This window comes from Manis javanica, chromosome 1 (genome assembly GCF_040802235.1).
Source record: "Manis javanica isolate MJ-LG chromosome 1, MJ_LKY, whole genome shotgun sequence".
Taxonomy (NCBI): domain Eukaryota; kingdom Metazoa; phylum Chordata; class Mammalia; order Pholidota; family Manidae; genus Manis; species Manis javanica.
This window is the reverse complement of record NC_133156.1, coordinates 78,904,641-78,927,720: the sequence shown is the minus strand read 5'-3', so window position 1 is coordinate 78,927,720 and position 23,080 is coordinate 78,904,641. Positions and strand designations below refer to the sequence as shown.

The 23,080-nt window shown below is 34.3% G+C and overlaps 1 long non-coding RNA gene across 1 annotated transcript; it reads right to left on the bottom strand.

Moving 5' to 3' along the window:
- Positions 1-545: 545 nt before the first annotated feature.
- On the bottom strand, positions 546-22,376 carry LOC140848396 (uncharacterized). Its single transcript, XR_012129214.1, has 3 exons — positions 21,595-22,376; positions 4,794-4,988; positions 546-1,876 (listed from the first exon to the last, which is right to left on the bottom strand). It is a non-coding gene; the product is annotated as an uncharacterized lncRNA (long non-coding RNA).
- Between the last annotated feature and the right edge of the window lie 704 nt (positions 22,377-23,080).

Genomic DNA, 23,080 nt, shown 5'->3' with positions numbered 1-23,080 from the left:
AAACCAAGCAATGAAAAAAAATAGGTTCCTTGTTGACATAGTGGAGCTGCGGAATCAAGCCCACTGTGAAGTTGGGTGAGCCAGGCAATCCCCTTTTGTGTTGGAGCTAGTTTAGAATTTCTGCTAAGTGTTAGTTCCAAAATAATATAGAAGGGTTTTGATTTGCTATTACTTCTTTAAAAATATGGAATGTATGACAAAGAAATTTGTATTTATGAAAAAAAATTGCTCTAGCAAATCTATTGTAAAGATTTTTTAAAGTCTACCCTTTAGACTTTTAAATTCCCAGTGAATATCCCTTCCATGACCTGCATTGTCATCGGAGGCCTGTGCTTTGGCCTTTTCTTCTTACCATCACCACCAATGCTACCACTGCCCCTGTTGCCTTCAGCCTGCTTTGAGAGCGCCCGCCTTGCTCTACTTGGTCAGACCCAGTGGCCAAGGGCCGCGTAGCTCTCATGCTGGGATTCCTTTATTTGGATTGTGCAACATTTACATAAAGGGGTTTTCTCATGTTATTCATTAATAAATATATGTGGGCTGTTTCCAAACGCATGCACACTTGTTCTGTTGACCTGTGAATCTTGATGCCTCGCACCCAGTGCCACAGAGACCCAAATAGAAACTCACTTTTCTGGTTAGTTTATTTGAGCTTAAGGTAGAACTTATAAAACTTATACCTGGATAAATTCATGCTCTTGGGTGGAAAAAATATGAGAAAACTGTAGTTGGCTCACTTTCCTAAGGATCCTCAGAATCCAGAGTTGCTGCAAAGGGGTTAGCAATGATGTCATCTCTGACCTTGTTGTGGCCTTTCAGTGGCTGCTGATGCATTTATGATGCCATCGGCTTATGCACTATGTCTTATCACTTTGAGAAACCAAAACTTGAGGCCTAGAAATTTTTGTAATAGGGACTTTTTGTTAATTATTTTTATATTAATTCATATACCAACATTATGAATGTTTAATTTTTCTATAGGTAATCTTTTGCCCTTAAGTACCCTGGAGAAAAGAAAACCAGTTCTTTTTGCATACAGTCATAGTTTGTCTTTATCTATATGATTGTTTTCAAGTATGTTTTACATACATAAGAGAAATTGTATTTATATATTAATCTGTTCAATTAAGTTACTGTCCTTTTAATATTTTCTTAAAATGGAATATAGACATATGTGAAGATTATATTTAATGAACTAGTACCACCCTGCTGAGCCTTAACCACCAGTACATGCCTGTGCTAGGCCAGGTTTCATTTCCAGTTTATTTCAATTAAATCTCTGTAATGTAATTACATGGCACAGGAAGGATCTGTTGATGTTGTGAATTTGATTTTTAATAAGATTACTCTAAACTATAATGTGCCTTTATAACTTTGAAAATTCCTGTTAGGTAATTATCTTCCTATCAACTAGTAGGAAATGTCTCATTTACACAATTATTGGGAAGGATTTCTTTAAGGTGGGTTACAGTGGTGAAGGGACTAGAATCATTGTTGGTTAATTAACCATAAATTCTTTCTTAATACATCTGGAATTTTTTGGCTAAAGATATTTCCAAAATATCACATATATGAGAAAAGTTTTCATTTAGAGTAAAAACTCATTACTTATTTTGTTAAATTTGGCTAAATTTTTTTCTCCTACTGTTTCCATTCTTCACCCACATTTTCCTTGCTTTTTTCTCAAGTTTCCAGGATTTCTACTGGGTAATGAGGCCTTACATGATGACAGTCCTTAATATTCAAGTTGCTAGTGAGCACTTGGCTTTTTGGTTTTGAGACATTTCTCTGCAACAGTTGCAGGACAGGTGTCCCTGTGAAAGGAGGTTAGTGAGTTTCACTCTTCAATTGATAACTTCTTTGGCTAATATTCTCACTAAAATTAAGGAAAGAATTGTAAAAATTATTGTCATATGTTGTTGAAGAAAAACATCCACAATAATAATCCTACCATTGTAATAACACTATTCTTTTAAATATCGAAGAATACATACAATATTTCCACTATTTTATTATTATTGATTGATATGATCTTCCTGGAAGATTTTTAAATTAGAAGCATGTGTTCAAAAATTGCTAATTAATGTCAAACATAATAACCACTGAATTGAACATATTCTTATAATTTAAACATATTCCAATCTAACATATTTAATAAATACAATAATTGGATAACCATGAGTTTGATTTTACATTTACTATAAACATTCTGAAACACAAAAGGAATTGTTTGTAATTTAGGAATTTTCATTATTTAGCTGTATATCAGTAACCTGGAAAAATTGGTTTTATTTTTATTATTTTAGGTAAAGATTTTATTCTATGTTTGGTAGAAAAATTACTAATTCATTTTTTTCCATTTAATTTTTAAGATCTAATCCTCTAAATATAAACATTGCTCAAAAGAGAAAGGGTGGCATTTAAATAGCTATGCATGTTAATAATCAAGTATAGTATGAATAATAAACCAAATTATGAAGAAGATTGTATATGTTCATTCAATAATGAGCTTACCTTATTCTTATTTTCTTATACTTAAAATAATTTAAAGATATAATACAATCTAATTAAAGAAAGCATTTCTATGGCTACCAACAGTATATTCAAAGTAGAATTTTTCTTTCTGTATTAAAATTTAAAAACCTTAAATAGGAAATAGAATTGGAGAGATTTTTAAATTTAAGGTTTTACCACAGTAGTAATGTCTAGATAAGACTTAAATTATTTTGTGTTAAATAAGAATACTTGACATATTTGTCACTGTGACTTTTTTCAGCTTGACAATTAAAGTTACCTTCTAGCACTGCTCCCCAAGAAAACATTCGGCTGCAGTCTTTGACATTAGAATTCCCTGCAGTCTTTATCTTGGACCTTTGAGATTCGAAGCTGTCACCTTATGTGAACTATGGTCAGTTATGTACCAACCAGTTTTATTCACCAGGGATCAAGCTGAGACCGAGTAAGTAGCTGGCTATACTTCTGAAATTAATAGCCATGTTGACAAGAGTTGTTTATCTTTTTCTCTTATTTTAATTGATGAACACTTATTGGATCTCTAGAGATCTATAAGTGACTGAAGCTGTTTGGTCCAGAATAGGACATTGAGCCACTTAATTTTAGTCCTTTAGGTTTTTTTCCCCCTTTGGCTCTTAAAGCAAGATTGTTGAACAATTAACACAGTTTAATTCTTTTTTCAATATGTAGTTTTTCAAGTATAGCATTATGATGATTTTGTCATTAGCTATGTCATTTGACTGATGGCCTGATTATTGCTTGAATTTGTTAAATACATCATAAATTAGAATGATTTTATTTCTAATCTACACTGGGCTGGATGAGGTAGGAGAAAGACTTTCTCCTGGTATACCAAGTTACCTTTGTAAATCTCAATCCTATAACTTAATTTTGAAATGACATTTATCAAGTCTTGCAGTTTTGAAATAGCAATGACAAATATTTTTTGGAAGAAAAATGCTGTTTTTGAAATGTTATTTTTTTATTAGTACTTTTACATGTGTTAAGATGTGCTAGTTATTCGGTGACCTAGTGGCCATGAACTCATAATTTCATCTTCTTTCTTAGAAGAGAGAAGGCCCCCATCAGCCAAGGGCAATTCTCTGGTGAAGGGGTCAGCTGTGACCTGTTAGCAACCAACATTTATAGTGGCTGATAGATGAAAGTGCTGTCCTGGTTAAGGGAATCTGTGTAGAGCATCAGATAGAGCATCAATCTGTCTGCTGTAGTCAGAAAAGAATATAATAAAGATTTCTAAAACCATGAAATATCATATAAGGCAAGTTTCCAAAAAATTCCATGCTAAGAGGATGAGCTACTCCTCAAATTTTGAATAGTTTTAAGGTAAATCTAAAAGTGCTAATCTACATAATAAGTGATCATTAATCATTAATCAAGTATATCATAGTCAACTAATATGATAGTGAATTTTGGATAAATGTTTGAATGAAAAAAAATCACAAATTTTTTTATGGGAAGCTACAATAATCTGATCCTTTAAGATTCTCTCCTGGAAGGATGGCTTTCACTTTACATGTCTGTTGGCAATAAAGAGTGTATGTATTACATTGGCACTTAGTCATTTGTACATTTAGTAAATATTTATTTAGAACATACTCTGAAACAGGCACTCTGCTTAAAAGTATAATGAAAAAGGGTTAGTTCAGATAGTTTGTGATCAAAAGTCATACAAGTAAAAATTGACAAACTTTAGGTTGAATGCTAGATGGGAAAATTTGTAGAGGCATCAGAGTATATTTCAGGTATGCGAGAAGTTAGTCTTGGAGTTAAGAAAAGTTTCCCAGAGGAAATGGTGTTTGAGCAGAGGTCTGAAATGTGATAGGTGTCAAGGAAGATGATGGAGACTATTCCAAGCACATTAGACAGGTTATTCAGAGGAGGACATAAAATGGAAGGGCAAGGGGTGCTCTCAAGGAGCTGAACAAAGTCTAGGGTAGTAAAAGATTTGGGAGTGTGTGGAAAATGGTTTAAAATGATAATTTAGGGATAAGCGTAGACCAGTTCATGAAGAATCTTCTAGACCATAGTAAAATTTGGATCTTTATTCTGAAGGCAATGAGAGCTTTGAACTCCCATTAATGAGCTTTGAACAGGCAAATAACATTAATGAATTTTCATTTTTAAATATCTAGTTTCTCTGGGGTGAGGCAAGAGTGGTTACTGGCAGGACAGTGAGGAGGTTCCTACAGCTGTACAAGTGGGAAACTGAGAGTTTAGACAAATAAGGTGTATATGGTGAGGATAAAGTGAAGGCTCACCTGCTGGGGGGTAACAGGCAAGGCAAAGGTGAGTCCTCCATGCCTGCTTTTCCTGCTGGATAGATGCTTGTTCTTGAGAGGATGGTTTTCCTATGTTCCAGGAGTCCAGTTTTACTTTCATACTGTTGTCTTGATTGTAAGTGCGGCTAAGAGTTAGCAGAGGGGCCACAGAAGCATGGTGCTGCTTTCAATGTCCTGGAAAAGAGATGCAGAGGGTGCTAACTTTGAGAAATTCTTGTGTTTGTATTCTACTCTTTTCTAGTCATTCCTCTCAGTAGATCAGCAGTTAATGGTGAATGTGTGGTTCTCATAAACCCGATTTAGAAAGTCATGTTGAATCGACCCCTTTACATTACCTGAATGATTCTGGCTGCAGCATCAATGGGTCCTCATAAAATTTTGTTTTACTGCCTCCTTTTTCTATATTGGGAAATTCCAATCCTCAATATCTAGCATGGAGCAAAACTCCGTTACCCATTCTTCAATATCATAGGTAGGGAACATTTGGAAGTGTGTGGAGCAGAGCTACATAGGCAGATTAAGCATATACTTAGAGGAAACTGCTGCTTCCCTTGTCTGATCTTTCAAGCCCCTTAGCTGATAGTCACTAAGGGATAGAAGACTTGGTAAAAACCACTGAATGTATGGCATAAATTCACTTATGCATAGTTGGCCTTTTGGTGGAGATTTCCAGTGAAGATATCAAGTAGTTTCTCATAATGGAGTTTCTGTAATTTAGGCACAGGATTTGGTCTAATAAAGAAATTTGAAAATCATTAACATAGAGGAAGTAATGGGTCAAGTGACCATGTAGTTTCTTATTTAATCCAGGAACTTTTGAAAGTGAAAGAGGTATTATGAACCATCATACTGCAAACAACAAGCAATTGAGAATGTCCGAGAAACATCAGGAAGTATAGTTACTTCAGCAAAGGGAGAAACCTTGGATGTGAATTAAATTATTATGAATTCCTTCACAGAGATTTCATCAATGGAGACTGACATTGTTTTGGATTAACAGTTGTATACAAGTCACTGTTATTCACAACCCATTTAAATAGGAAAAAATAAGGAAAATGTTTCTAATGAGTAATTTGAGCATGAATATGTATGCACACATACCATTGAACTGTGTGTATCTATACTTCAAAAACCTGTATTCCTTGCAACATTATAGCTACTCTTGAAAATAATCTGTACTCCCTAAACAGTAAGGAGTATATGGTGTTCACCTGACATCCTTTTGACCCATAGCAGAAGTACTGAAATTTGTGGGTGGCTGGTATGTTTAACAACAAACACCATCTTGGCTACGGGCCCTTTTGTGAAGGCTGCAGAATGGAATCTTCATTGGTGGCTTAGCCCTAGTTACCTTGGGTTTTTTCCCTAAGTAATCCATTGAGCCAAGTCTTGGTTTAATTTCCTACTGCAGTGTTTGAATTCTACAATCATGTGCATTGAAAAATTTGGAAAAGATAAGCATTAAACTTTTTTTTTTAACAGTAAGACTTCTCAGAACTGCTATTCCTGAATCTTTAAGATTGGTAGCATAGAGGATTTTTTTAGACTTATTTGATCACCACATTTTTTCTTATGAAGAAGACTGTAAGAGTAATGTCTCATAAAACATACATGAGATTTTGTCAAATTCATGTGATAAATTAGAAGGCACACTGTCATTCTAGACCTCATGTTCTACTGTTTGCACTCTGGGGAGCCCTGCTTTTGTGCTCCTTTTCTAAGTATAGGTGTTTTCTTTTTCCAGCATTTTTGTATTTTAAGACTAATATCAGAGTAATCTCATGATATGAATGGGATTGTGGGAATGGGAAATGCTCTGCTCAGTTTGAGGAGTCTGGAGCAGCAGTCTGCAGACCCATGGGCTACAGTTACAATATGGCACACTATCTGACTGAAAAATGAAAAATTCAGTAATGAGCTTTAGAGCTGAAAGGTACTTAGATATCTATTTCACTCTTTTTATTTTACAAATGAGAAAATTAGTGCTTATAAAAGTAGAGTAGTCTACTCTTGGTTAGCAGCCAGTAGTAGAAGAAACAGAATTAAAATCTTTATAGAAAATTAGTATTTTTTTCCCACTACACCATGGTTTCTCACAATCTTTGGAACTCAGTAGTGACTTAATAAATGTTTCTTGAAAAATAAATGGTTAGCTTAATATAAGCAACTGCCTATTTTCTCTGAAGCTCCTCTCTACATCTCTCTTCAGAATCAGTAGAAACTAGAGTTTTTTATAGCTTATACTTTACACTTATAATATAATATACACTAATTTTCCACCCAAGTTTCTTTTTAACAACCATTCAAATCAGTAATTTGTTCCAGAATGCTTCCTTAGTTGTTCATAAAGAAAATGAGGAAAAAACTATGAGGCATGGATGCTTGAAAACAAAGATTAAAGGCAGACTGACAGGTTATTTCTTGAGTAGATTTCTCATTCATGTTTCATATCATTACCTGCCAACCAATACCAAAAGTGGGCTCTATCACTTAGAGATGCACCATTGTAGCCAAATGCATTCACGGTAGACATTTCTCTGTTTTTAACTTGTGAAGTAGCAAGGGCATCTGAACCACTGAATCCACACTTCCATATTATGGTTTCTCATTACTGTGCTTTCTGGGGACATACAGCATACTTTGACATTTTTATATTGTATCTGGGACTATGACACAGATTCCATCAGAATCCCCAAGCTGTGCATTTTATGCCAACCATTCCTGCAGACCTAAATTGGGAGACCCAAATGTGTGCATATGAAGACATATATGCATGCAAATTGTACACCTGTATATCAAGCAGACATATAATGAAGATCACAAACAAGCAAACAAAGCCATGGCAATACATGGGGTGACCTTTGTGGTGGACTTATTGCCTTTAGTAACCTCAGACTTCGAAGAGAGTTACCCTCAAGTTGGCAGAAGGGAGAAGAAAGGAGCTGCTATACACTCCTTAATGATCTAGTTTTGAAAGTAGAAGGGACACATTATAGAAGAATAAATGGAACACTATTTATTCTCTTCATGTGGAATATCATGTGGATGTAGATTTCTTTACAAATAGTTGCCATCTCTCCAGGGTTCCATGTTCATTTTTGTCACATGCTATATGCCTCATCTCAGGTTTCTCACTGCTGAAATTCATAGGTCAGCTCATTTGTGTAAATAGTTTAATTTCTGTTGATAACCTACTGTGTTCAAAGTAGGAGTATACTTTGTCAGTTTTTTCCTGGGGCTGGTTTTCATATTTCAATAAGTTAAATGTGGTGTTCTTTTTGACATATAAGGGAAAAAAAATCTGTTCGTAACTTCTATGAAATAACCTATACAATCTTATAAATAGAGAAAATGATGGCCAAAATGACATAATTTAATGTGGTTCAGAAAACTTTCTGTCTTAAAACAGTGATTGTTTCCTGTTTATGTTGGTATGTGTACATAGATGTGCATGCTCAAATTAGTCATTAGAAACATTTTCCTTCTTTCCAACCATTCCTGCAGACCTAAATTGGAGACCCAAATGTGTGCATATGAAGACATATATGCATGCAAATTGTATACCTGTATATCAAGCAGACATATAGTGAAGATCACAAACAAGCAAACAAAGCCATGGCAATACATGGGGTGACCTTTGTGGTGGACATATTGCCTTCTTTTAAAATGAAAAACTTTAAGAGAGAGTAAAATATTAAGCCTTTGATATCTTAGGGTCAGTGAACTTATTAGGCACTTTCCTCACTGATGAAAATAGAAATGAGTTTAGAGATACAAAGATTTTGTCAACTTCAAAAATTTAAAGTAGGACAACCATGGAATTGGAGAGAATGAAGCTATTCCTAATAGTCACAATTTGTATTTATGGGGCTGTTCGATATATCTTAAGGACCTGTTAATAGTAGAAAATCATCTGTACACATACGGAGGTGGGTTAACTAGAGTTTTTATGACTTAATTGTTAGAAGTATACTAATTTAATAGATGCAAAGTCAATAGCACTCAAACTATCATTTCAGTCAAATCACCCTTTATTCTTATATTCTGCACTCGATGCACTTGATGCTCAATAGGTTGAATCAGAAATGATTTTCAAACTGAGTTGACAGTGGTCAGATTTCTTTTGTAATCATGTGCCAAGATGATTATGCACACATCACATTTACAGAGGCCTTCTTCTCAAGTAGTAATTTCTATAATACTGTTTAAAAAAAAAACTAGATGAGATGTGATTTTTGAGTACAGGTTCTGTACAAAGCTGGAATGTAATTGCAGGCTGTATTATTAACCCACAGGCTGGCATCATCTCAGCATTAAAAAATAACAGTTATGGGAATGAGGACCCCCTTTTTTAATCATGAAAGAGCTTGTGTATGGATATTATGAGAGATTTTCCCGAGCCTTATTCTCAAACAGATTACCTATTCAAAATCTCAAAGAATCAAAATCGTGCTCAGCTGGGGCAGTCAATGTGCAGTCTAAACATGTGACAGATGCAGAGAAAACTTCAAAGATGCCATTACAAATGCCTGTGGAGATATTTAAGGAGCCAGATGCTACTGTTTCATGTCTTCCACATCCCTGAATGTGTCCTGTGATCACCTTCCAAAGAGGAGGTATGGTTCAGTCTAGTGGCGATCAGAACAGCACCTAATCTTTCTGTTGTTGTTTGCATACATTGTATGGCTGGTTGTGAGGGACTGGAATCAGTGACTCTAACAGGGAGGACATGTCTATGAATTTGCTATTCCTTATAAAAGCGTGGAGGCACAACTGTAAGGAAATATGAATATGATGTATTCCATGAAAGCTCTCCTATCTAAAACACATGATTTATAGGCACGTATGGCTGTGGAAGCACTTTTATTCTTTAACTTTCACCATTTATTTAGACACTAAAAGAGGTAATAAATATATTGATTATGGTTAATGTTTAATTCCCTTTTTGTTTTGGTGTTGAGAAATAAATTACTTGGGACAACATATTATTAAGTGCATGTTTCATTTTCATCACGAATGCATTCTGGAGAAGAATTTAATGTTTTGAGAAAGAATGAAGCTCCAGGTAAATACAAAGGCAGAGAGATGTAACTAAAAATCTAAAAATGCCACCTGCATTTATTTCATATTCCTTTACTTTTACCATTTTCTTCTCCATTATAAGGTATGTAAGAGTTTGTTTAATCTCAACTTATAAAAACACAATTCCATTGCCTTATTACTCTGATAGAATAAGTGGAAGTAAAGACAACTTCAGGAAACACATCACATAGCAAATGAAACAAACTAGAAAAAATGAGTCACTGTGTAATATTTGAGCATTTTTTTTTGCATTGAAAAAGTGATTCTGCCCAAGCTTTCTTTTTATTATACATAATGATGTACCCTAGCTCATCCTCTATTGAATCTATGGAGAGATTGTTTTATTAATTTTTGAATTGAAATTTGTGGCATATTATAAAAAACAAGATTCATATATGTAATTATTTACATAAAAAGGGATAGCTTTAAGTGGAAAATAAATAGCAAAGGATATTTTTCTTTCTAATGTAAACATCTGGCAGTAATCCTTGCTTACACAATTAATGGGCATTTAATTGGCAATGATCAGTTTATTGCTGCAATATGAAGTGAATGTTTCCCCAGGAACAAACAGCTGTTGCAGGAATTTCACAGTGATTTAGCAAACACCAGGTGATAGCTGTATCTAGAATGAAGTGTTCTGTCTCTCAGCATATCATAGTGCATTGGGAAAAAAACCAAACTAAGTTAAAATTAGCATAGCTGGAGAGATCCAGTTGTCACTGACATTAAAATCTATCTAAAAAGCAAACTTCATAAAATCTACCCCAAAAGCAAACTTACATTAGATGCTATCCATGCCTCAAATATAAAGAAATAATTTCTCTGAGAAGCAAATAAGTTGTCATGACACTAATCTATTTAAAAGTAGTATTTCATGTCTTGAGACATAATGGTTAATGAAACTTTTTTGTATTCTAATATTTTATCCTTTTAAAAGTCTTGAAAAATTTGATAGTCATGATTCTAATTTTTTGATTAAAAAGTTATTGGAGTCATTCAACGGTTACTGACAATTATATTTTTTCTTAATAGATTTTATTCAACTGTCTAAAATTAAATGTACCACTTTTTAATTTGCATTGCTTGTGCACTGCCTTCCCATTAAGTTTTAAATAAAAAGTTTTTCATTTTTCATTATGCACTCTTATTACTAATTTAATAAAATGATAATAGCTATGCAAACTTTCTGTTACTACTCAGCTTTTGGCATAGATTAAATTATACATTTTAAATGTAGCACGCTGGCAGGCACTGTTATTTCATAAAGCTGAGTTTCATTAGTGAAGAAAGTAATTTTGCTTCAACAAAAAAAATGCTTTTATTTACTATACTATTTAGTATTAGCTCATGTTAGAGTCTATGAACAATGAACTCAAGTGAACAGAGCATCAAGGGCCAATTTATAGAACAATGCTTTTATTTTTTCATGTATGAGTTCTGCAATAATTCATCTCCATGACAAAAGCAGACAATCAATCATCTTCTATTGTGCCTTTTTCAATAAAATTACCATTCTTGATGTAACAAAAGAAAGCTGCCTAAGTAATAGGAAGACTTTTACATGCTCAAATCAATAAATTGACCATACTTCAAAAAAACCTTTATCTATTAATATGACAATGCAGTTTTATGTTTAACTTATCCATATTACTGCAAAATTATTTTTAAGTAGCGTTGTTCTTCTTTTCCATTCAAGAAAACAATAAGAAATAAGAAAGCATGTTAAGGGAATGCTTTCGGGTGTCTCAGTGACAGAACTTTGTCACCTACGTACTACTATTGATTTGTTATCATCCTATAACTGTGTGTATGTTGAAATACATCACATTTTGAAAATAAAACTCCATAAGCCTAATATGTAATCTATTTACTATTACAAAATGTTTTATAAGTCATGTAAGAAGAGTAGCTTTAAGGTAACCCTATTAATATGTGGTATTGTTTCCAAGGTAAGATATTTACCTGGTGGTATATATTAAAACTTATGCATGTATTTCAAAATGTGAAATCTGTAAATGTTGAGTGAAATGTTAAGGAAACTTAAGCTCATAAGTTAAGCGCATTTTCATATCAGGAAAATGAGGAAGGAATATAATAGATACAGATATAGCTACATAATCATTCTAAATAACTAGCTCTTTTATTTTCAACCAGAAGAATAAAAATTTATCAAAAAAAGTAGTTTTTAGAAGTTTTCTAGCCAATATAGAGGTATGAGATATGTATTTCACAGTTGTACAATTTATATATATAAAATACTAATTTTGGCCCTAAATTTCTCTCACAGAGGTCAGTGAAATTACAGCAAAAGTATTAGATTAAAATATGAATAGTTTCTATATACCTACCTATAAGCTTAATATGTAATCTATTTACTATTACAAATTGTTTTATAAAATCATGTAAGAAGAGCAGGTTTAAGGTGACCCTATAATATGTAGTCTTGTTTCCAAGGTAAGATATTTAAATTAACAGGATTAATTTAGCTAATAACACTCATGTCACTACCACTCCAAAATTTAGATGACTTTAGAACCTCTGAAGACTTTCTTTAATTGTAGTTTCTTTTTTCTGAATTAATGAGGCTAGGCCATAACATGTATCAAGAAAAAGAAATCCTTTGTTACAGAAACACAAATACCCTGGCTTAGCATCTAAGATCCTATACATTATAGATAACTGTGAGAATAGGTTCATTGCCATATACAGGACATCATAGTAATTCATAATTTGCAATAATTTATACATCAATTATAGAATTAAATCCTGAATATTTTGTGCTCACATCAGTTATTTATGATTTAACAGTATGTTCATGAGTTATACCATGTCACAAGAATGGCACTCTAAATTTGATATTAAATATTGTATTGGATTTTTTAACCTCAGAGTAATTTATATGAAAAATTGCAATCAAAAAGTACTCTTATAACTGGAAGTAAACATTAGTAATAATTTTACTGCATTCTATTATAAATTAAATGTTTTAATGGAAGTTTTATTAGGTCATAAGTGACTTTAGACCATTACTTGTTCCCCTTTCCTTTCCCCACCAATTGGTTAATTCACTTTGATTTAGCTGCCAGTCAGTGTGATGTAATGAGTTCTTTATGGAAGAGATTTATAATGGATAATTGACTCTTTAAGGAGTCTCACTTATATGTTAGTCTTACTCAATTTCAGGGAAAACTAGAAACTCGTTTTGTGTTAGCTGTTTAATTTTCATCTTACCATCCTTAGCTACAGTTGCCCAAGAAACAAAAAGCAGAAGAAATAATTCAGCAAGAGATCACACTGCTGTTTATCATGTAATAACATTGCTGAATTTTCTTGAACTGTTACTTACCTTTATAGAGGAATCTATGCTTTGGGACCAAAGTTTGTTTTTTGCTCCCATGTCTCAACTGGACTCGTCAATTACTTTATCTTGTAGCCATGATGGCCTCCCTTCCTCATATTCCTTTGTCTCCTCCTCCCCAGTCACCTCCTTTTTACCTAAAACTGCCAAATCTTTTAAAGTGAAATGAGCACCATCTTCAGGATTTCATTAAATCCTTCACTTTGGAGGCAGGATGCAGGGCCCAGGAAATTCCCATCGAATGAATCTGTTTCATTAATCCTGTAAAATTATGTTTAAATTACAAAACCATTTCTATCATCTGTGAAAGCCCTTGGTTTCTTTCTTTTATAGATGGCAATATTTTTAACAACAGTCCAAACTGAAGGAACTAAGCTACATGTGCTTCTAAGTATATAAACCCAGAGTATTCTATCAAAATTTGATTTTTTTCTCCTTTTTACTCTCCTAACATTCAGAGCCCTATGGGTCTTCTTTTTGTTTTTGTTTTCAGCTGTATGGCCCCAGAATCTTTCTCATGACTGGTCAGTCTGTCCTTGGTCGTAAGAAATTGGTCTGATACTATGTTTTTTGAAAGAAGTTTGGCAGAGAATATAAGTTGAAATCACAATTATTAGAAATCTAGGCTGATCTTTTTGACGTCACTTTACACCCGTGAGATTACTGTATTGCAGTAGTTTTCACACTTTGGTGTGCATCAGAATTATCAGGAGGGCCTGTTAAAAAACAGTTCACTGGGCCCCGCCTTCAGAGTTTCTGATTCAATAATGGAGTGGGTGGCAGACTTTGTTTTTAACAAATTCCTGAGGTTTGCTCATTCTGCTGGTCTGGAGACAGTGTTTGGAGAGTTACTGCTGTGTTAAGCCAGAGGTATTTTAAATCTTATGATATTGAATGGTATAATATGGTGAATATATCATATCTAATTGGGCTTTTTCTGAAACATGATTTAATAGTTTATCAAAGACTACATTATTTCATATAACAGGAACTGCATGTAAATATGTTTTGGTTTACATGACTTTTTTTTTTAAGAGCAGTTTTAGATTCCTAGAAAAATTGAAAGGATGGTATAGAGATTTTCTGTACACCCCTTTCCCCCAACAAATGCCTAGCTCCCACCTCCCCGTTATCAACATCTCCCACCAGAGGGATACATTTGTTATATTTGATGAGCCTACATTGACCTAAAGTCCAGAGTTTATATTTAGGTTCACTCTTGGTGTTGCACATCGAACAAATGTGAAGTGACATGTATCCATCATTATAGAATCATACAGAGCAGATTCACCGCCCTAAAAATCCTCTGTGCTCTGCTTATTTACCCTGGTCTCCCCACTACCCCTGGCAACCTGATGGTTTTACTCTCTCCATAGTTCTGTATATTCCAGAATGTCATATGGTTGTAATCATATAACATGTGACATTTTCAGATTGGGATCTTTCACTTGGTGATATGAATTTAAGGTTCTTTTTTTTTTCAATAGTTACATTAGTAAATCCTCACCACAACTAGTGCAGTTAATATCTGTCAACATAGAAAGATGTTACAGAACCACTGACTATATTCTCCATGCTGCACTTCCATCCCTGTGCCCAAATTATATTATGATTGAAATTTTTGTGTCCCTTTATCCCCTCATCCTTGCAACTTCTCCCTCATGGTAACCACCAGTCACTTCTCAGTGTCTCTGAGTCTCCTGCTATTTTGTTCATTTTGTTTTGCCTTTAGGTTCCCCAAATAAGTGAAATCATATGTTGTTCTTCTTTATCTGCCTGGCTTATTTCACCGAGCATAATACCATCTGGGTTCATCCATGTTGTACTAAGTGGCAGGATTTCTTTCTTTTCTCATGGCTGAATAATATTCAACATTGTACACATACCACATATTCTTTATCCATTCATCTTTTTATGGACACTTTGGTTGTTTCCATATCTTGGCTATTGTAAATAATGCAGCAAACATAGGGGTGCATATATCTTTTTGAATCAGAGATTTTTTCTTTGGATAAATTCCTTGAAGTACAGTTACTGGTTTGTATGGTATTTCTATTAAGTGTTTTGAGGAACTCCATACTACTTTCCATAGTGGCTGCACCAGTTTAGATTCCCACCAACAGTTTGGAGGGTTCCTTTTCTCCACATCCTTGCCAACACTTGTTATTTCTTGTCTTTTGTATATGGCCATTCTAATTGGTGTGAGGTGATATCTCACTGTTGTTTTCACATTACTCTGATGATTAGTAATGTGGAGCATCTTTACTTGTGCCTGTTGGCCATCTGTATTTCTTCTTTGGAAAAAATCTCTTCAGGTCCTCTGCCCATTTTTAATTTTTTTTTGGGGGGGTCGTTGAGGCATGTAAGTTATTTATGTATTTTGGATATTAACCCTTTATCAGATATTGTTTATGAATATATTCTCCCTTACTGTACGCTGTTTTTTTGTTCTGTTGATGGTGTTCTTTCTGTAACAAAGATTTTTAGTTTGATATAGTCCCACTTGTTCATTTTTTATTTTGTTTCCCTTGCCTGAGGAGACATGTCCAGGAAAACGTTGCTCATACTTACGTTCAAGAGATTTTTGCCTATGTTTTCCTCTAAGAGTTTTATGGTTTCATGTCTTATATTTAGGTCTGTAATCCATTTCAAGATTACTTTTGTGTACGGTGTAAGACAGTGATCCAGTTTCATTCTGTTGCATGTAGCTGTCCAGTTTTCCCAGCACCATTTATTGAAGAGACTGTCTTTTCCCTGTTGTATATTTATGGCTCCTTTATCACATATTAATTGACCATATATGCACGGTTTTTTCAAGGCTTGATAACCTATTTCTTTTTATCACTGATTAATATTCAATTACCTGGGTGTACTACAGTTTATTTGTTTACCTACTAAAGGACATCTTGGTTTCTCCCAAGTTTGACTATTTTGAATAAAGATTCTGTAAATTTTCATGTGCAGGTTTTTGTACATACATTTTTAACTCCTTTGAGTAATTACAAAGAAGCAGAATTGCTGGATCATTTGGTAACAGTATATTTAGTTTTGTAAGAAACCACCAGAGTGTCTCCTGAAGTGGCTGTACCATTTTGCATTCCCACCAGCTATGAATGAGAGCTCCTGTTGTTCTATGTCCTATGGCCTTGCCAGCATTTAGTGTTTTCAGTGTTTGGGATTTTGCCCATTTTAATAAGTGTATAGCAGTATCTTGCTGTTTTAGTTTCCATTTCTCTGATGGCATATGATGTGGATCATGTTTTCAGATGCTCATTTGTCATCTGTGTATCTTCCTTGATGAGTTGTCTGGTAAGGTTTTTGACCCCTTTTTAATATTGTTTGTTTTGTTGTTTTGAGTTTCAAGCTTTCTTTGTATATTTTAAGTAATAGTCCTTTATCAGATAAGTCTTTTTCAAATATTTCTCCAAGTCTGTGGCTTTGCCTTCTCATTCCCTTGACTGAATATGTTTTGACTCATGCAGTGGGTACCTTAGGCTGATGTTACCAAGTCCTAAGATTACTCTGCATATTTTTACCAATTGTTGCTTTTGGAGATTAAAATTATTTATAAGCCAGAGTTGTGAATGATATGATGGAAGAGAAATTTCTTTTTATACTTACACTTCAACAAAAGTGAAGATTTCTAATATCCTGGCCTCTCTACTTCCTTTCCTTAGAATCAAACCTTCCTGCTTTTGCTTACGTTGCTATCCAATGTAGACTCCAGCCTATCACATCAATCACACTCTTCCCAATTATTTCTCTTCCCATTTCTGTTTGCTCTTTAGAATTCTAATTCTAAATCAATCCAGTTATTCATCTTTCCTTCACCTATATGTGGGCTGCTGAGTGCTGATGGAAACAAATCAGACTGCATACACACTGCAAATCCATTATCTCTCACCTCAACTAGATCCTCTGCGCTGTCTGGCGGTCCTCCTTTCTTCAGTTGGTTCTCTTTTTTATCAATTGTACCTGTTTTGAAATTTTTCTTTTTTCAAGCTTTTTAGTCAACCACATCATTATTTATCCTCTGCAAATGGCTAATTCCTGCTTTAGAGAGAAAATGCTAGAAATGATATAAGAACACAGCTTGCCACCAGATCCATCCTCAACCCCACCAAGGAGCAAGACCCTCAATTCTAAAGCAAATATTTCTTTCAATTCCTTGGTTATACTTGTTCATAAGAACATCATTGCATCTATTATCTCCCATGTAAACTGTATCTTTATCTTTTCCTCTCCAGTTCCTCCTTCATATTGTCATTAAAACATGTTCAAATTTTTTCAGTTTTTCCATGTTTACTTCTAGAGAACAACCTCTTTCACCGTTCTCTGCTACACTTACTGAACTATTTGCCTCTTCTCACTATCACTGCCCTTAATCTATTCACTTTTCAGTTTATGGCTGATCACTCTCTTTTAGAAATAATTTTTCTCTTTCTTTAGTTCCCCCACACTCTGACATCTTTTTTTCACCCTAACCCTTTTTCAAATATTCTTGTGGCTTCACAAAGCAGGGTGAATGTATCTACACTCAGTCTTTATTATAACTCCAAATGTAGCCCACACACTGGTCTTCATCCTGAATACAAACCCATACATCCAACTGCCAACTGGAAATCCTCTCCTGGAAGTCTTACATTCACCTCAAACTCTGTGTTACCCAAATCAAACATATCGCCTTCTCCCCTGAAATGTGCTCCTTATCGTGTAGGCCATTAATTCCATGAACAAGTAGGATGGTACAGTTCATAATATTCTAACTGGACTCAGCAGATCTTAGAGTGCCACCTTACTACTGTGTGAACTGGCATATGTCGCACCACTGGATCTCTTTCTTCTCTAAAATTAGAATAACAAAGTGACTACATACATTATAGGAGTACAATGAGATACATATGATACATCCGTAAAATGCTTCAACTGAAATATAAAGTGCTAGATGGGCATACCTCATTTTATTGTGCTTCTTTAATGTTCAAGGACATTCAGAGATTGCTGAATCTGGATCTTTATATCCTTGGTGATCTGATCCCCAAATGCCATTACTGCTCAGTCTCCATGGCTATTTCTTCACGAATTGTGAGTACAGCCAAACCTTACTCTTCACATATTCATAAACTGGCTCTATACATCTTCCTCCTCATTCTCCTCCTGTCTGTCTGTACATCTAATGTCTAACAGAGTACGTGCCATTATCATTACTTGAAATGTTATTTCCATCTCTGTCTATAAAAAATTTTCATTCATTGTTCATATGTTACATCCCAGGAAGTTTTCCTTTCTCATCAGATGGGGGTTCAATATGTGGCTATCATTTGTTTATATCTCCATATCTACCTCTAGACTATAAGCTCCATGAAGCCAGTGTCTCTTTCTTATTAATCATTCCATGCCTAAAGGGACACCAGTTACTTACATATTGGAAAAAGTTTCCTCAAATTTGTATAATGATAAAAATACAATTAAGAATGTAGATTACTGGGCTTAACCTGGCTGCTACATTAGAATCCTGACGAGTAATGGTAGGAAATTTTATCAGAAGGAAACTTTGGAAATCACAACATTTAAGTACTTAATGAAAGGTTTTTAAATAAAGGAATGAGTCCCTTTTTATTTATATGGAGTTTTTTAGTTAAGGACATTTACTCAAATAATTTTTCTTTGGCTTTCCTGCTTTCTTGTCCCTGAGATCTCCATCAAAGTACAGTGGGCTAAAGGTTGCTAAACTTAACCAATTGACAAATGATTGTCTGAGCATCCTTGTAAGTCTTAAAAAAACAATGATTATTTCTGGTTAAGTACAAGTTTAAAGTAATGTGGTGAGCAGAGTTGGAAAACTATAATGGAGTGTTCCTGGAAGGATGTTTTCAAAGGACATTGTAGGATGGTGGAAAGAGCTCAAGCCAGAAGACCCACAGGTCTTTGATCTGCAAATAACCTGGCTATGTGACCTTTTAAAATCTCTTCATTTCACTGAGCTCAATTTATTCATCTGTAAAATAAGGGGGTTGGAGTAGCTGATCTCTAAGGTCTCTTCAGCTCTAAATGCCATGATTCTCTGATTCTTGTTTTATCTCAGCATTTCTGAACATTTCATGTGTCTGTGTGATTTCTCTCTTGCCTCTGAAGTGATAATTGAGGGTTGATTATACGTATCCAGTCCAATTATCCATAGATCATAAAGATTTTTATTATTATATGTGGAAGATTAAGATGTGTGATGGGTATAAGATTGAATTCTCTACGAAGTGTAATGGTAAAAATATCATTTTGTTCTATGAATTTTCTTCTGTAGAATATTTTACTGATGTTTTATGAAAAACATTTTAAGAGCAATGTTGAGATGTTGAGTATTAGTGTGCATCCATTCTTGAAGAAGAGAGCTGTTTTAAAAATCTATGTATATGTATTAAACATGCTTTCATATAAATTTATATAACATCATTATTGAAAGCACTGAGCCATGGCAAACGATCTATTACATCATGATTTACTATGCTGTATTTTATCAGTTGATGGATTATAGCATGTCGTGTTTGGCTATGTAAAATTTTTAAGATAATTAGAGATGCAAATTACAAAAATAGTTCATGTACTGTTTCAAGTAAACACTTTTTTTCCCCAATCTCCAAAGTAAATTTAGACATTTTAGAGGGCTCTATATTTTGGCATAGCTGAGTGTCGATGTATTAGCTGTATAGTGTGTATTATGCACAAGCAAAGACGTTAAGATAGGATGTACAATTTTAACAGCTGATGACACTATGGGAAAGATACAAACATTAAGATATTTTATAAATCTTCACATTATCTCAGTTTTTCTGCTCTTGTTTTCCAGTACTGTGTCAACCATGTTTAACTAAATTGAATACTTGCCTCCACAGTTTACTAGCTCTGTGGGCTGCGTAACTATTAGTCTCAAAACTGGTTTACTTATCTGTAAAATAGGACTAGTGATCTAATTCTCAGGAATGTCGTCTTTATGTGAGACTATACATGACGTGTGCCTGACAGAATATGCCTGGCTCCTAAAAAGTCCTCAATTCAATATTAACTATTATTATTGACTATTTAGCTATTACTATTGACTGGTTTAGGCTGTGTATCTACTCTCTGCTCTTTGGAGAGCTTTTTTCTCTTTCCTTATTTACTTTTTACTGACGTTCTGAGGCATTCAGTGGATTCAAAGGTTTTTTTCCAAAGCTTATGTTCATCTTATCAAATCCTTGAATGTTTTAGAGATTGTATGTTCTCTCATACCTGTGTTTTCTTGACTGCATTTTGCTTGGAGAATCTAACTGGTTTAATCTCTCCTCTACAGAAGAATTTTTTCCTACATGCTTACATTTTCAGGAACTTTGTAGCTTTTAATACAGCTGAGGAAGACAAAACAGTAGAGCACAGCCAAAGGAAGGCCCTGCTCATCATTACATGACAAGTCATTATGACTAATCATTTATTTGAGGCACTTCTGAATTTTTTGTATATTTTGGAATTAAATGAGAACCTAGCTTGTCCAAGTATCCCCCTTTCCCAAACCCTCTGTGTTTAGAATTGAAGACTACCTGTGAGAATTTGTGTATCTTTAAAATGTATGTGCTGGACAGCTCCCAATCTCACCCTTCTCCATCTTGCTCTGTAGCCCAAGGAGGTGATTCTGAATGGATTACATATATTAATAGGGTTCTTTGCCCTCTTGCTTCCTGTTGGATTTAGCATGTGGGTTTCAGCATAGATGAGGGGGAGGGAAAACATTGAGGTCAGGTGCTTATTCCTCCAAAATCCCTCCCTGTAGGTTTGTCCGAGGCTGTCTGTATCCCTCCATCACAGGTCACAACTCCCACCAGGTGGCCCTTCCCTACAGACGGCTTTCTGTCCCACCTGGTTCTGATAACTGGGGTCTCCCCTGCTCTTTCAGTCCTAGAGGTGGGAGTGATCATGGAACTTTGGTGTTTTTCTAGCCCCTAGTTGCTGCACTAACCCTGTGATTTCCCCTCCTTCCCATACATTGTATATCTATTATATGTTAGACCCTCAAGTACTCAATTTGAATTGCCTTTCTTTCATTCTGGAACCTAGACCCATTTAATATTCATTTAAATTTGTAGTGTATTTTCATGTTGCTGTTTAAATTGCAATTTCCTTGAGAGCAAAAAAGTATTACTACATTTTAATTTTCCTCCTTTTGTAATCATAGAGTTGTAGGTTTATGACCTAGAAATAATATACAGATTAAATAAAAGTACTGCAATTGAGATTTTGAGTTGGGTAAGGTGTAAGGATTTCTGCTGGGCAAGGGCTGTAGAATTTCTGCATCTTTTACTTACATACCACGTTTTAAGTCAGGAATGTTACCAGCACAAGCAGGATGTGGAGAGACACCTTGGAGATTTCTGGTGTCTCACTGATGAGGGCACTGGATTCTATCAGCTTCTTCTACTTCCACGGTTTACTGTAGTTGCCAGAGAAGGAATGAGAATAGGGAGTGATGGCAGAGTTTTAAAAAAATTTCTTTTCTTTGTATTTTATGGCATATAATCTGATGCCCTAGCTATGCTGTTGAGCTTAGTTTAACAATCTTCTCTGAGTCTCCTTAGAAACCATAGCATCAAAATATACGTAAAAGATGAACAGTGGTGTTTTACTAAAGTATTTCTGAACTATCTATTCCTTGGGGATGAAAAATATTTGAGCTAACTATCTAAAATCTAGTAGAATAATCTCAAGACATATATATTTGTTGGTCAATTTCATAGAAGAAATAGCTTCTAAAAATGTATAATTAATAGAAAGTGTTTTTTTTTCCTATTTGCTATTATATTCAACATTATTTAACTGGGAGCTTTGTTTTTGCTTAGATTTTCACAATCTCTATTTTTTAAGAATGTGAATATTTTTAAATGATTGTCTATTGCAAGATATTACTTCCACATAATCTCTAGTGCAACTGTATAGCTCACTTATTACCAATCCACAGAACTGCATGCCTAGATTGTTGAAGACTTGAAGGGAGAAAGTATGTTCCATTGTAATTCTTAAACCTGTTTATTCTCTAAAGGTATATAGATAGAAAATAAAACAAAAACTAGAGATGGCATTATGAGCACATAAAATACATTGTTTATCTAAACATCTTTTTAGATTTATATTAACAATATATCTTATTATTTACCAAATTTGACTGACCCCACTCTATTCCTTTATTTGAAGTATATTTTGGGAGTCAAGGAAATGGGACTGGGTCAGTATTTACTTCATCAAAACCTTTCCATGAAGATTTTTTTTTTTGAGAGGGCATCTCTCATATTTATTGATCAAATGGTTGTTAACAACAATAAAATTCTGTATAGGGGGGTCAATGCTCAATGCACAATCATTAATCCATCTCAAGCCTAATTCTCATCAGTCTCCAATCTTCTGAAGCATAACGAACAAGTTCTTACATGGTGAACGAATTCTTACATAGTGAATAAGTTCTTACATGGTGAACAGTACAAGGGCATTCATCACAGAAACTTTCGGTTTTGATCACGCATTATGACCTATAAACAATCAGGTCAAATATGAATATTTGTTTGATTTTTATACTTGATTTATATGTGGATTCCACATTTCTCCCTTTATTATTATTATTATTTTTATTTTTAATAAAATGCTGAAGTGGTAGGTAGATGCAAGATAAAGGTAGAAAACATAGTTTAGTGTTGTAAGAGAGCAATTGTAGATGGTCAGGTGTGTGCCTGTAGACTATGTGCTAATCTGAGCTAGACAAGGGCAATAAAACATCCACGGATGTAGAAGCTTTCTCTCAAAACGG